The 14,112-nt window shown below is 55.7% G+C and overlaps 1 protein-coding gene across 5 annotated transcripts in view; it reads left to right on the top strand.

Moving 5' to 3' along the window:
- CDH23 (cadherin related 23) overlaps positions 1–14,112 on the top strand; it is a 398,494-nt gene that overhangs the window by 118,495 nt on the left and 265,887 nt on the right. The gene's annotated exons all lie outside the window — the stretch shown is intronic.

Below are 14,112 nucleotides of genomic sequence, written 5' to 3'. Positions count from 1 at the left end.
GAGGTCTCCCCTCATCCCCCTCTCTCCAGCACAGTGCCCAGTGCCATGACCAGCACGGGACAGAGAGAGGGAGGGAGTGCCAGACACCACTCCCAGTCCTAGAGAGCCAGGCCAGGCAGCGTGTTCCTGGAGAGACGGCCCTCCCCAGCCCCCCGCCCCTGCACCAGTGCACGCTCGCATGCACACACCTCAGGCGTGACGTCCGCCCTGCCTCCTTCCGTCCTGTGTGTCTCCCTCACGGGTCAGCGCCCCGGAGTAGTAAATCATCAGCAAATCGGCCACAGCCAGTGGGAGGCCAGGAGGACACAGGGAGGGGATGCCGCCAGCAAGGCCATGAGCACTGAGCTGGCCAGGTGGACAAAAGCACAGCTGACTGGGAGAGAGCAGCCCAGCCTCCCACTCTAGGCCCTGCTCTGTAGCCCTCGAAGGCGGGACGTGGGGTGGTGTGCACGCGGAACACGTGTGCTCCCTGAGGATTCACTGAGCCTGCAGGATTAATGACGCTTGGGTATGCGCCCAGCGAGAACAGTTTTCACATGGGGACAGTCACTTCACCTGTAGGAGAGTGAAGATAAGCTTGTTGTCGCCTAGATTCTTGGTCTGGAGCAGGCCTCACCCCCTGCCCCCCATGGCAACAGTGCATCTTAAAGGAACACTGGACTGGGAGTCTTCCATATGTCTTTAGGCCTCTCCTTTCATCTCCCTGGGCCTCAGTTTACCCACCTCTGCAGTGGGGTGAATAACCTTAGCTCTGGCTAGCTTCCTGGCTAGTCGGGGTTGTTATAAACAACAGATGAGCCAATGATGAAATGACGTGTAAACTGAGACCCCAGCTCCCCAGGTGGTGGCCCAACTGAATCATGCCTTCAGGCTCTGGCAGTGAGAGGGGTGTGGGTGGCATTCCTGCCCCCAGAAGGAGAAGGCAGAGCTAGTGTTGCGACAGAGAAGGCCATCCTGGAGCGTGTCACTTTGCGGTGACTCTCTGGACTTGGGTCTCAATGTTCCCTCCCCGAGGTCAAGGGGCAGTGGTCCCAACAGTTGATGAGCAGAGGCCGGTGTGTGTTGGTAAACTGAGGCGGGCACCCCAGTGTGCTGTCTGTGCAGCTGATGCCTCGGCACAGGTCCCTTCCCACAGTCTCACCTGGAGGGCTGTCAGCGGGCAGGCCCGTCCCTTCTGCACGGCTGGCCTTGCAGCCAGCCTGCAGCAGACACGGCTTTTTTGTTTTTGGTTAAAAAGCCTCATTGGAGCGTTATGATATTGGAATGTGAAGGGTAATTGAGCTGAAAGCTATTCTCTTCCTGTGACCGCACGATAGGAGTGATTGAGGCGCCCGGGCTTGCGCACCAGCCTGGGAATCCTGATGAAAGGTCTGTGCTGAGATGGGGGTCGAGGGACAGGGTGGAGCCAGGCCCCCAAAACCCTTGTTCTCCACCCTGGGGGCTCAGGCCTGTCCCACAACGTGCTCCCCTGGGACTCTGAGCTGCCAGGCCAGGCCTCCCCCCAGCTGGAACAGATACCAGGACCCCCTGCATGCTCCAGATAGGCAGAGGGTCTCCAGAGACAGAGCATGAGGAGGGGGCTGGGCACTGGACTGACACGGCAGAACGGGCTACTGCCTGCCTCCTCACGGCTTTGTCTTCTAACAAGACACGTCTCCTGCCCCTTCTCTGTACGTGGGTCTCTCTCCCCGTGTCCACCCTGCCTCTGCCAGTGTTTACACAACCCCAGTGTTTTCTGAGCCATTTTAATGCACATATGAGTCACCTGAGAATTTTGTTAAAATGCAGATCCTGAACCAGTAGGTCTGGGGTGGGGCCTGAGACTCTGTATTCCTACCCAGCTCCCGTGTGATGCCAGTACTGCTGGTCCTCCCACCTCACTTTGAGGAATAAGGTTCTAGGAAGCAGTCAGGGCCATGGGTCAAGCAAGAGTGACCCAGATTCTCAGTGCAGGGCCCAGCTGTGAGGAGACACCTAGGGTGACAACAGCCAGTTCCTGACCAGTGCTGCCCTCTGTGGTTGTGCAGGTTGTACACTGAGCAAGAAGGAGAATGCTGGTGAAATCCAGCCCGAGCGCTGCTTGTGAAGCCATGTACCCTGGAGCTGGGTGGCTCTGCCTGGAGAAAGGAGCATGTTTTTCTTGGCACAGAGGGGTAGTTTGCTCCCCAAGTACCCAAAGGGCAGTGTCCATTCTGAAAGAGCCTCTTTTTCTAATCTTGCCCAAAGCCACCATACAGGCCTTGCCCCCAAACTTCAAGCTGTCATTCTGTGCCTGCTTCTGCATCCTCTCATTCCTCCTCCATCACCTGCCCAATCTCACAACTTCTCCTGGCAGAATATGGAAGTCCAAGGAGAAGGGCGGCTGGAGTGCAACATGCTCATTCTTCAAGACTCCGCTTCTGCCTTTGGTCACGCCAAGCAGCCTGGGTGGGGAGAGCAGGCTCAGAGCTTCCTGAGCCCCTGGAGCCTGAAAAACAGGCCCTTCCTGCCTCCTGCCCTCTCCTTGCCTGTGGAGCTCAGCCAGAGGCGTTAGGCCTGGACAGGCCCCTCTCTCCCAACCAGGGGTGGGGACCAGGTCTCCTGCAGGGAGGAAAGACATGCTCCCCCACCCAGCCTACACCCTCGCCAGCACACACACACCCCCAAACTCAGTCTCTCCGCCTGGCCCGTTATTAATTGCCGTGCAGGCTGAGCTGAATGGGTCCCATTAATATGTGCTCCAGCAGCTCCGACGAGCCGGGCCTGTGCTGGGATGCCGCGGCTTATCTCTCTCCACCAGGCTTTCCCTGCACGGGACTTGACTGGCGTTTAAGGAGCCCACCCCAGAGGCCTCTGGACCCATGTGCCAGGCCCACCCCTTCCCAGCTCCGCCCTGCCGGCTCCCAGCTGCGCCCAGGCCTTCCTCTCACCCCGCTGGTGCCTGAGGGCTGAGTGGGGGCCTCCCCACAGCACAGCCACTGCCACAGGACCGGCCTCTGCAGGCCACCATGGCGTTCCTACCCCTCCCCAGCCCGAAGTCAGCCCTGACTCCCCGCGTCCCTCAGCAGTGCTATGCCAAGGGCTGCGATGGTCCTGTCATTCTTCTCACCTGGTTGGCATCTCATCGGTGGGCAGGTGTGCGAGGGAGGGTCTCTGGTGATCTCACAGGTGGGTCATCTCCTCTCTTTCTTAAGCACCTACCTTCCTGACAGCCTCCCATCTCACACCCCCCTGATTAGGGTTGGCATTCACAGCCCCTGTGACCATCAGAAGAGGGAGGAGTCCACATGCTCATTTCCCCACCTCTCTGTGCCACCAATGAATAGAGTAACATGCATGGTGAGTGCTTGTTGAACAGTTAATGTTTATCAAACGCGTCCCATGTGCCAGGACTATGCTCAGCACTTTCTGGGCATCATTTCATTCTTAGACCACCTTGGCAAAGGTGTGTTCACTCTTCCCATTATGCAGATGAGGAAGCAGAGGCCCAGAGATGTTAAGTGATTGCCCAGGGTCACACAGCTGGCTAGAGGACACTACAATATGCATGGCAAATATAGTGCCTCTGTTTGGACACTGTCTTGTAACATGGAGCTCCAGCTCCCTGGGGTCATCCAGGACAAATTTAGGCATCTCTAAAGTGTAAGAGAATTCTGTCTATGTTGAACTACAGCATGCTTGCCTGCTACTTGCACCCCACTAAGCCAGGTTTACTGTGTGAGATGAGGCTCAGTCTGTGATGGGGCATCACGGGGGCTGGCCTGGGCTTGGACCCACCTCCTTGGGCCAGCAGGGGCGCCCCTGACCACAGCTTGAGATTGGCTTGTAAGGAGCGAAGAGCCTCGGAGTGACCCCTTCTTCTCCAGGCCCTCCCAGTGTGGGCCCTAGGGCTTCATCTCCTCCAGCTTGTTGCATGGCAAACAGTTGGTGCTCCCCTCCTCCTGGAGGTCCTAAGCTCAGTGTCCCCCGTTCAGGATTCTGAACCTCCTTTGTTGGGGTTCCCAGACTCCATTGGCACTAACACACTTCCAAAAATGTTGTATTTCTGCAATTCTAAGGCGCCCATTGCCCCTCATTTTAAAATATATGAAACTGAGATTCATCTGAGTTAGTCACCTATAGCCTTTGCCTGCACAAATAGTGACCACACTCACCTCCCCAGAGTGTGACTGCCCTTGGCTGCTTAGCCCTGCTCCCTAGGAAGTGCCCAGGGCCCCAGCCCCTGGGAGTGTGGGCGTGGCTCAGCCCTCAGCCTAGGGGCGGAGCCAGGCTGAGTAGGCATGGGGAGCTGAGGCAGGGCTGAGGACCAGGGAGCCCCCAAAAGCAATTGCCGCCCTGATCACCTTAGCCATAGACAACACCCACATTCGGCACTTCCTGTGCGGGCAGGAAGTGCTGACATTTTAACTGCTATACTTGGCCTCCTGCAGCATTAGCATAGTACTTCAGCATCAGCCCCTTTGGGCAGAGATTTTCCTCATCCTCTGACCTCTGAGTGTGCAGGTCAGAGCCAAGGAAGGGAACAGCAGTGTTAATTTCTGCATTTTGCTCCCAAGTTCAGTTTTCTAAGGAGTTGAAGAGTTTTGGACTGGAAGAAATATTTATCAGTCTTCTTCAGAAGACCCTTAGTCCTCAGGGAAACTGCTAACCAGCCCCTCCCAGAAAGGGGGAGTCCCTCTGAGAGACCCCTGATGGCCACATGAAAAGGCAGAAGAACCTGCTTGGGAGGCTGGCCGAGACCCCTCCAGGGGCAGGAGACTGGAGGAGCTGAGTAACTTGAGGCATCAGGACTTTTGGAGGGAGGCCAGGCGTCCCTCCCTCCCCCACCCCAGCCCTTCCCAGAAGTCCTCAGTCAAGAAGGCTCTAATTGATGAACTTGTTCCTCTGTAGCTGTCACACGTCTTCAGTTCATTACAGCCCCATCTGCCTCTCACTGAGGCTGCTCTCCTGCCAGCCTCCTGGCTGCGTCTGAGGGAGAGAGCACAGCAACAAGAGCAGCTGGGATCTGAGGCCTGCGATTATCTTGGAGAGTCCAATCAGGGTAGTGGCAGATCCTTCTGTAGGGGAACTGAGTGTCAGGACAGGGATGGTAGAGGGGGGCACCTCGAGGAGGCGGGTTAACCCTTCACATTCCAAATCTGGAGGCTGGGGCCCCAGCCAGGCACACCCCACTGGTGCAGCCCTCCCAATGGGCCCTGCCTGGGGTCCGCTTGGAACACCCTCAGGGGCTGGACGGAGACTCAGCCTGGCCCTTAGAATCCCCAACCTTGAGCCTTTCTTACACTAAGCGCTGGAGCTTTCAGCTTAGTAGTATTAAGTTTGATCGCTAGCAAGTATTTTTAATTGTCATGTGTGCCCAGCACTGTATCTAGCACTGTGGGGTGTGATGCTCCCTAACGTGCTGGCATCTCCTGGGTGGGCTCCAGCTCTTCATAGAGCGTGCATCTCTGGTACTGCCTGACTCAAAGGACACGCAGCGAATGTGCGAATGGGTACAGAGGCAGCATGATGTGCTCCAGAATCACAAGACCCCTCTGATTCTTGTTCTGTCTCTGCCACCAGTCGAGTGACTTCGAGTGTCACTTTCTGTTGGACTTCAGCTTCCTCTTTTGCGCATTGAGGGTAATATTACTACCTTCCTGGCGCAAAGGTTTAGGCCCTGCCATGCTGTATTTAGCCTTTGATTTTATAGGTAATAAATACAACAATACTTATTGGCTACTGGGCTGTGAAAGACACACAAATGCCACATAGCCCTGCCCTCCAGGAGCCTCTAGTCTAACGAGGGAGATGTGGAGGAACCCACATAATCATGAGCCCAAGCTGGCTGGACAGGACACATGCAGGGACCCACCGGGGCTGCAGAGGCTGAAGGACACTTAGTGGGGGAGCAGCCTTCGCACCCTGCTGAATGGGCTGAGATGGAGAAGGGCAGCCCTGGTGGGGGAGTGACAGCACAAGGAAAGGCATGGAGGCTAGAAAGGGCCTGGTGTGCTTGGGGAGCAGTAAGAAGAGGGTGCTGGAACAGGCCCGGTGGACATAAGGTAAAAACTTACGTTGATTGGAACCAAAATACTCCAGTTAGTGGCGTAGACTTTCTCCTCTCAGGCAGTGGAGGGGGTGGAGGGCTCTGGGGCCAGGGAAGGACGCAGTCATTGCTGAGTTTTTGGGAAGGATCTCTGGTGGCTGCAGAAAGGATGGGTGGGGGTGGCAGAGTGAGGCGTGCACATATTCTCTGCTCCCACCCCACCGTTGTCACAAACTGTCTAAATCTATAACTCCCTGTTTTAGAAAAGGCATCTTGTCCCGTTTCCTGTTTCTCTGCATGATTTTTTCCTGAGTTTTCAGAAAGCGTCTCTTTTGAGGCTCCCACTGTCCCTTCCTCATTCCCGGCCAGGCTCTGAATTTTAACCATTCTATTTTCTTTACCGATTTTATGATAAACAGCCCAGTGTTTTCCGACATCTTTCCTAAGTGTGTCAGGCTGTGCCTCGAGGCACTGATGCGTCCCTTCTCTCTGAGATGCCCAGTCTCATCCCCACCCGGATACGTGACTGTCCCCAGATCCCACTGTTTCCTTCCAAGTGGCCGGCATGTCTCCAGCCCACTCCAGATCCATAAAATTTGGGGGTGAGTGTTCATCATCTCAGGCTGAATCGAGGTCATGCCGCCTGATAAGCCAGCCCATGAAATAGGCCCCCCTTAACTCAACCAAGGCACATCTGTCCTGATTTTTCGCATTTTCCCTGTCATTTCCACATCTGGAAGGACTGGCTTCCCCTAGCAACCACCGAGTGCCCTCACTTTGCTGAGCAGAACTTTCCATCGACAAGGACTCCCCCAGCCCCGGCTTGGCCGTGGACCTGCCCCAATTCAGTCTTCTGTTGCTGACACAGAAACAAGTCTTTTTAACCGTTCTGAGATACTTTGTTGAATTGCCTCTCATTCCTCGTGTTCAGAAGAATCTTGCCAGCTTGACAAGCATGCCCATTTCCATTTCCCCCAAATGCTGCCACCACCGGGCACATCAGAACCAATGGTTAAAATCATCCAATGGCCAGAGCCCGTTCCCTGAAACAGTAGACCCACTTGACATTTGAAGGGTCTTTCCCCTGCCCTGACCTCCAGGTCTGTGGGCTGTGTTCTGAGGGTGGTAATCACCACTATGCTGGATGCCAAGGGGTGGGCAGGTATCGACACCGCCACAGGCTGCTTTACTCAGGACCACGGAGAGGCTTGTGGATCTATGGGATTCATTTTTGCTTTAAATTCCAGGATCCTGAAGTACACCCCCCACCCCCACCCCACCTGGACAGGCAGTGGGAAGAGGTCCCTTCACCCGAGGCGAGGAAGCTGATAGTCCTTGGCCTGAAGCCTGAAGAGACCCCAGCTTCCTCTCCCTGCACAGCGGCCAGGGGAGGGCCCCGGTGGGGCTCACTCAGCTGCTGGCCCATGTGCTCTGAGGCTCTTCAGGGCAGCCTGGCTGGCTGCCTGCTCCATGCCCAATCTCTTCCATCCAGACTGCTCATTGCACTTTTTATGGCTTGGAGCTGGTGGTTTATGGACCAGGAGAAAGACAGCAGTAGAGCTGAAGGAAGGGCGGACTGGTCGGGGGCGGGGTGGATGGTGCTTATAACCTCTGGTTAAGCCCAACGACATTGGGTGAATTATGGCCCGTGTCTTGCTTCGTCCCCCTTTGCATTCCTGATCAGAGGATCGCCTTCTGCTGGGAGAGGGGTGAGCTCTGGTCCCCTCACACAGAATCAGCCCCTCCTGCCTTCCTGGGGCTCATCTCAGGTGGCGAGGAGTCTTCAAAACCACAGGCACCAGAGTCTGCTCATTTTTCAAGTTGACCCTGACTCACGAACATTTTGGGATTCATCGTATCATAGAAAGCTTTGCTCCACATCCTGGTAGCTGAAGAAAACTGCCCCATGTTGAGACCACTCAGTGGGTCTTAAGAAACAGGAAGAAAGTTCATTGATAGGCAGACACCCATCATAATGGGCTTTTACCATGTGGAGCTTTGTGGGGTAGGGTCTGACCTGTGTTCTGCCCAGTAGCAGGGTTTTGAGTGCTCCCCATACCCAATGGCACTGCCCTGAGGCTGGCTGCTGGAGGAGATGGACCCCTGATGGGACCCCCCAGGGCAGAGCTGGGGCCCACCCTCACCCATGTGCCCTGGGGATGGGGTGACTTATGCCAGGCAAGTGGCATCATAGCTCCACTTTGTGATCACCCAGAAGTGCTGACCAGGCAGCTCTGTGCATGTGGCATTGAGTTTGGTCACCGAGGAAAGTGCCCGTAACTGAAATAGACGTTGTCAGCCACAACAGTCAGTCAGGGAAATCACCGAGGAAGGGACATGCTCTTGGCTGAAGTTCTCAATCTGTGTGTCAGGGATTGGCTGCCCTGGGCTCCACACTGCTGCAAGGACACCTCCCCTTGGCCTTGGCGTTGTCCCTGCCCTCAGGCAGCACACATTGCCCTCACAGGAAAGAGAATCTGAAACAGAGGGACTTCCTGGGGACAGGGAGATGGGGAAGGGTTGCTTTGTGGGGTTCAGGCTGTGGGCGCTGATGGGGAGACGGAGGCTGGGGAGACCTTTGAGGGCTCAAGGGGCAGAACGGCCCCCATGGAAGGAAGACTTGAGGCACCCTTGAACGTGGGGTGAGGTCTGGGCAGATGTGAGGTGATGAAGGGGCACATTCTAGGAAGTGGGCAGAGGAGCGGAGGTGAGGAGAGTGTGATGGGGTTGGGGTGCTGTGACTGAATCAGAGAAGGCGTTGGGGGAAGAGGGAGGGGTGGGCTGGAACCAATGGAAGGGACAGACCGGGAGCTTTGAGAGGCATGCAGAGCGTTTGCCTTCTGTGCGGTGGAAATAGCGAGCCTCTCAAAGTTTTGGAGTGATGGCAGGACATGATGAGAGTGGGGGAGGGCGACTACGATGAAACAGGAAATGAGCGGGCAAGGCTGGGCTTTGGACTGCGGCCTGAGTCTGCAGTGGGGCTGGAGACTCACTTTTGGGTGGGGCAGAGGTGAAGACACTGGGTCGTGGAAATCCACCATGATAATCAGTCCACAGTCCTTCTGTTCCATCCAGACCCAAAAGGTGTCAGTGGGGTAAGCTGAGTGTGTCATGTGGTGGGGGAAAGGCCTTCAGAAGAGAGCGTCACAGTGAGGCAGAGAGGCTGGCCACGTGTCTGAGCTGCTAGAAGGGGCCCATCAGAGCTCACTGGGGTGACTGAGGGGCAGGGAGACCCTCAAACACAAAAGGACAAGGATCTCAGCCATGCTCCTCATACCACAGGAGGCCCCTGTTGTCCTGGAAGGAGGACAGTCTGGCCTATACAACTGGGACAAGAGTCAGGACTATTTGGAAATTTGTTTGCAAATTTCTTGAAGGTTCCATGTTCCACCGACACCGTGCACTTGACAGAACGGCCGCAGGAGCCAGTGCTGACCATCCGCTCCCCACCCTTCACTCCCACCTTCCCAACTGCCGCTTCGTCCACAGCCAAGGGCCTCGCCGTGGGAGTAAGGGACAAGCGGCCACCCTTTGGGGCCAGGAGTCCCTATTCCCCGAGCGGAAGAGAGTAGCTCGATTCGCTAATTGAATAATGTGTGGAAGTAATGGGATTTCTCCAGAACCATCGGTTATGTTTCAGAGCCAAATCATAACGAGAAAGTCATTAGTAGTAATAAACACAGCAGAGAGGAGCCGTCAGGGGCCTGACAGAGGACGCAGTGGGGAGGGGAGCCATCCTTAGCTAGCAGGATATCACCTCCCCCCCCCCCCCCACCCCTGCTGAAAGAAGTCAAGATTCTTGAATGCACATTAATCCTAAGGGTTTCTCTCTGGTGTCGTGATGCCAAGGACAATGCAGCAAGGAATAGCTTTGCTGCTTCCAAGTGGTTCTTTATATTTCCTTAAAAACTGAGTGTTATCAAGCTAGTTTCCACATCCCGCCCCTTCTCATTCCGTGGTCCCAGAGGAGCCCGGAATGAATGAAGGTGTGTGCCCCGCCTGCCCAGGCCTCAGGCTTTGGCTCTGCTTCCTGCCCCTCCCATCAGTCTGGCTTTCGGTCCCCAAGCCCACCGCCAAAAAGATCCAGCTGAGGGCGGTCTCAGCCATTGATCCAGTTTCATCCCGAGGCCCCAAACTGACAGTGTCAGCCACCATATTAGGAGCCCTTACTGTGCACCGGTGCTGTGTTGACTGATTTCAAACATCGCTTCATTCTTTGTCTTGACTCTTTTGAGGTGATGATTTATTATCTTATTTCACAAATGAGGAGGCTGAGACCAAGAAAAACTTGTCACTGACTCACATTCACTCGGCTGGTGTAGGGCAGAGCTGGGATTCAAACTGTGGTTTTCCCACCTCCCTCCCTACAAGGTAGGTGCCCAATAAATGTGTCAGTTAATTTCTCCCACAGCTGTCTTGAATATGATCCAGCAACCAGCGTTGTCCATATCACTGGGGCCGTTTTACAGATGGGAGTAACTGAGGCCCACAGTCAGGGCCAATATTAACCAGCAGGCAGGGAAAAAGATAAAGTCTGTACTCCTCCTGCCCCCACGCCCCCACGAGGTCTCCATTGGTCTTCTTGCTCAGGGAAGAGCAACTGAGAAAGTGGTGAGTTACTTTTCAAGTACACTAAGATTACCCTAAAACTGAACTTCTCACACCCTCCAGCATGTATTAATAACGTGCCACCAGGTCAACCAAGGAGCCGTGACAATGAGAGAATATTTCAGTCTGGTGCCTGGCTGTGGTTCCTGGTTTATTGTATGACCACCATCAACCTCCCAGAATTCTGGGGCTTTGACTGTCACTTCCCACTTGGGGAAACTGAGGCCCAGAAAAGAGAAATGACTTGTTGTTGGGCACATGATTGGCAGAGCCATTGGCCCCCCCAAAACCATTTCTCTTCCTGCTCCCCTGTCATGTCCGACATATTTTTTTCTGTTCCTCAGATTAATCTGATTTTGGCAAAACAGATAGAAGGCAAGTACGTCAAGACTGTCTCACATGGAGGCAAGTATATTCTGGCAAATGAGAAGTGTGCAAGAACTGCCTTCTCCGCTGACACAGGGTGTGACAAACTCCCAGGAGTGACAATCAGTCATCACTGTTTGTATTTTCTTTTCTTTAAATGAGCATGTTTGGGTTCTGTAAGTGCACCAGGGGCTCTTGCCTGCCCTTTTCTATTCAGTCTTCACCAAAACTGTGAGGTTGGCAGGGCAGGAGTTCTTATCTCTGCAGTACAGAGGAGGAAACTGAGGCTGGAGGCGGCGATTTGCTGAGTTCTCGTGGTGAAGGGAAGGATCAGAAATCGGGAGACACGTGGAATCAGTGAGCCCGAGCCCTCAGCCTGTAACTCCCTGGATTTCCACCCTGGAGAATGTTTCTGCCTGTCTCCTGATAACCCAGGGTTTCCAGTGGGCCCGCACACACCTCAAGGCCTGACAGAGCCCCCAGGGAGAGTGGTGGGGTGGCTCTCCCCACCCTGCATCCCTGCCTGCTCACCACTCCCTATGTCTCTCTTCCCAGCTGGCGGGTCGAGCAGGTGACAGCATCCTCTAGAGGGCAGATGCCTGGACAGCCTCCACACACCCCCTTGCTCCCCTCCCCTGGGCACCCCAGCCAGGAACCCAACATGAGCGCCTTGGTTCACGGTGCTCCCCAGGCAAGGACCGACTCCGCTTGTGCCTGTGCAGGTGGCACCCAGCCCGCCTGTCACCTGGCTCTTCAGGGCTCCTGGCTCCTTGGAGCAGGGAATCAGCTCCTCAGAATAAAAGTCCTGGGCGTCCCTCAGTGCTTGGAGCAGGGCAGAGCCGCTCCTCCAGGCCCCCTCCGTTGCTTTGCCTCCGTCTTTCTCCACTGTCTTTCTTGCCCTGCTTGTGGCTTTGTTTGTTAGACACATGTCAAGCCTGATGAACTAAATGATGCAAAGCTGGAGATATAACAGCTCCTTTTATCTCTCATTTCAAAACCCAATTTGTTCCTGCTGTCTCCTGAGGGCTGCACTACAAACCCAGCCTCTCTCCTACTTCGGGAACTCTGCATATTCAAGTCCCCTCCACTCTCTGCTCACTTTCCTCTCCCCTCCCCATCTGTGTCTGTGGCTTTCTTGGTCACTCTCTCTCCCTTTCCCTTTCCCCATTTGTCCCTTTCTCTGACTCTGTTGGCCTCTCTCTGTGCCTTTCTCTTGTTCTCCCCCGCCTGTCTTCCCTTTTCTCTCTCCTTGGGGACAGGCTGTGTGTGTTTGCCTTCCCCTGTTAAACGGCAGATGAACAGGTGTGCTTGCTGGTGGCTCCGCTGGCAGGGAGCAAGTTGGCTTCATAACCCTTTCTTTGCTGCCTGGCTCCTGGCTGGGAGTCAGGGGCCCCTCTTTTAACAGGCACCCGCTGCGGTTTCTGGGGAGGGGCCTACCCCTCCCAAGGCCCACCAGGACTTTCTGTTCCTTAAGGATGTGGAGCACCCACCCTGCCATCTCAGATGTTAAGTGATCAGGTGGTGGGATCTTCCTCCTGTCCCCCCACCCCAAAGCCCTGGGAGGTCGGGCTGAGGTTCCCCCACAGACCAGAGTCCATGGCCCTCCTGGGCCTGTGCTGGGGAGTCCACCCCTTAATCAGCCCAGACCCTGGAGCAGAAGGCAGTTCCTTTTCCTCTGACGTCCCCACACCCAACTTGGCAAGTTCAGCCTGCCGGGGTTATTCTGTGTGTGAGCAGCTGGGGATCCTGTGGGCAGTGCCTGGGTAGGCTGGTTACTTGACTGTGGTCACAGAACATCCTGCCCCAGCTGCGAGTCCCCAGGGATTGACAGAGGCGTGGCGTCTGCCCTGATCCCCCTGCACAAACCGCACATTGTGCTTTTGCCGATGACTTGATATGGTCTCCACTACCCCAAGAGGATCCCCCGCTACTCCCCCAAGAGATTGGGGTCAGGGATTACCCCAGGTCACCCCTTCCCTGCCCCTTTGCACAGAGAAAGGAGAGGAAGGCCCTGAGATGGGCTAGAGAAGACCTCTCAGGAAGGAATGGCTCCTCCTGCCTTCTCCAGGTTGTGCTGATGGGGCCCCAGCCCAGCAGCCTAGCTCGGTGCTAATCTCGAATTCCCAGGTGACTTCCTGACCCCTTGGACCTCACTGGGGCTGGGGTTGTGGACAAAGGGAAGGGCTTGTCCAGGATGACACTGCAGATCAGGCTGCTGCAGGACCTGGGGTAAGGTCTGCTGCCTGCCGCCCCCCAGGCCAGGTGTGCACTTGGGATGGGTTGTCTCCCTCATGTACCCCACTATTTCACCCCAGTGTCTGGCTCTTAGGACCTCAGATTCCTCCCAAGGATGCCCCACCCAGCCCGGTCCCTCTGGTGGTCCGCAGGTGGGTAAGGATAGGGCCCCCACTCTGCAGCCAAGCCCAGCCTTCCCTTACTCCCACAGCCAGAGCTCTGCTCCTCCTGCTCACAATTCTCATGCAGCTGACGGTCCCCTTGGAAATAGACAGTCATCAGGCTCTTATGGATCTTTGAAACCCCCTTTTCTCCCTAATAATCCCTCCTCTGGGGCGGTATTGATTCCCAGCCGCTGGCAGCCTCTTGGTATGCTGAGGCCCAGTTTGGGGCAGATAAATCGCTGTGCTGTCATTTTCATGCAGCAATTACCCGCTCTGATTCCTCTCCTCCAGGGCCCCTGCGCCAGCTACCCGGCCACCTACTTATTGACAACACACTCAAGGCCGGGCTGGCCAGGCAGGGAGCCTGCAGACCTGTGAGCCACGGGAAGTTACCAGGAGTGGAAACTTTGGGGTGGCAGGCCTGGCGCCCAGCTCTGGGCTGGAGGGCAGGTGGAGGCAGGTCCCCAGAGCTTCGGCTGCTGGGGAAAAACCTCTGCACCCCAGTCGTGGAGGAGGCCTGGGAGTGTGCATGTGGTATGGCCCAGCATTTCCTGTGACCCGCTGTGCACCTGTGGATACAGAGCTCCCTCCCTGAGCTTTCCCAGCCCTGGCTACTGTGTTGGGTGTTTGGAGCCCAGACCTAGCTCAGCCTTTTAGATCAGGGTTGGCAAACATGTTCTGTAAAGGGCCTGATAGGAAATATTTCAGGCTTTGCAGACCATACGGTCCCAA

The sequence above is a fragment of the Equus quagga genome, chromosome 2, assembly GCF_021613505.1.
Source record: "Equus quagga isolate Etosha38 chromosome 2, UCLA_HA_Equagga_1.0, whole genome shotgun sequence".
NCBI lineage: Eukaryota > Metazoa > Chordata > Mammalia > Perissodactyla > Equidae > Equus > Equus quagga.
This window is presented reverse-complemented; position numbering and strand designations above follow the sequence as displayed.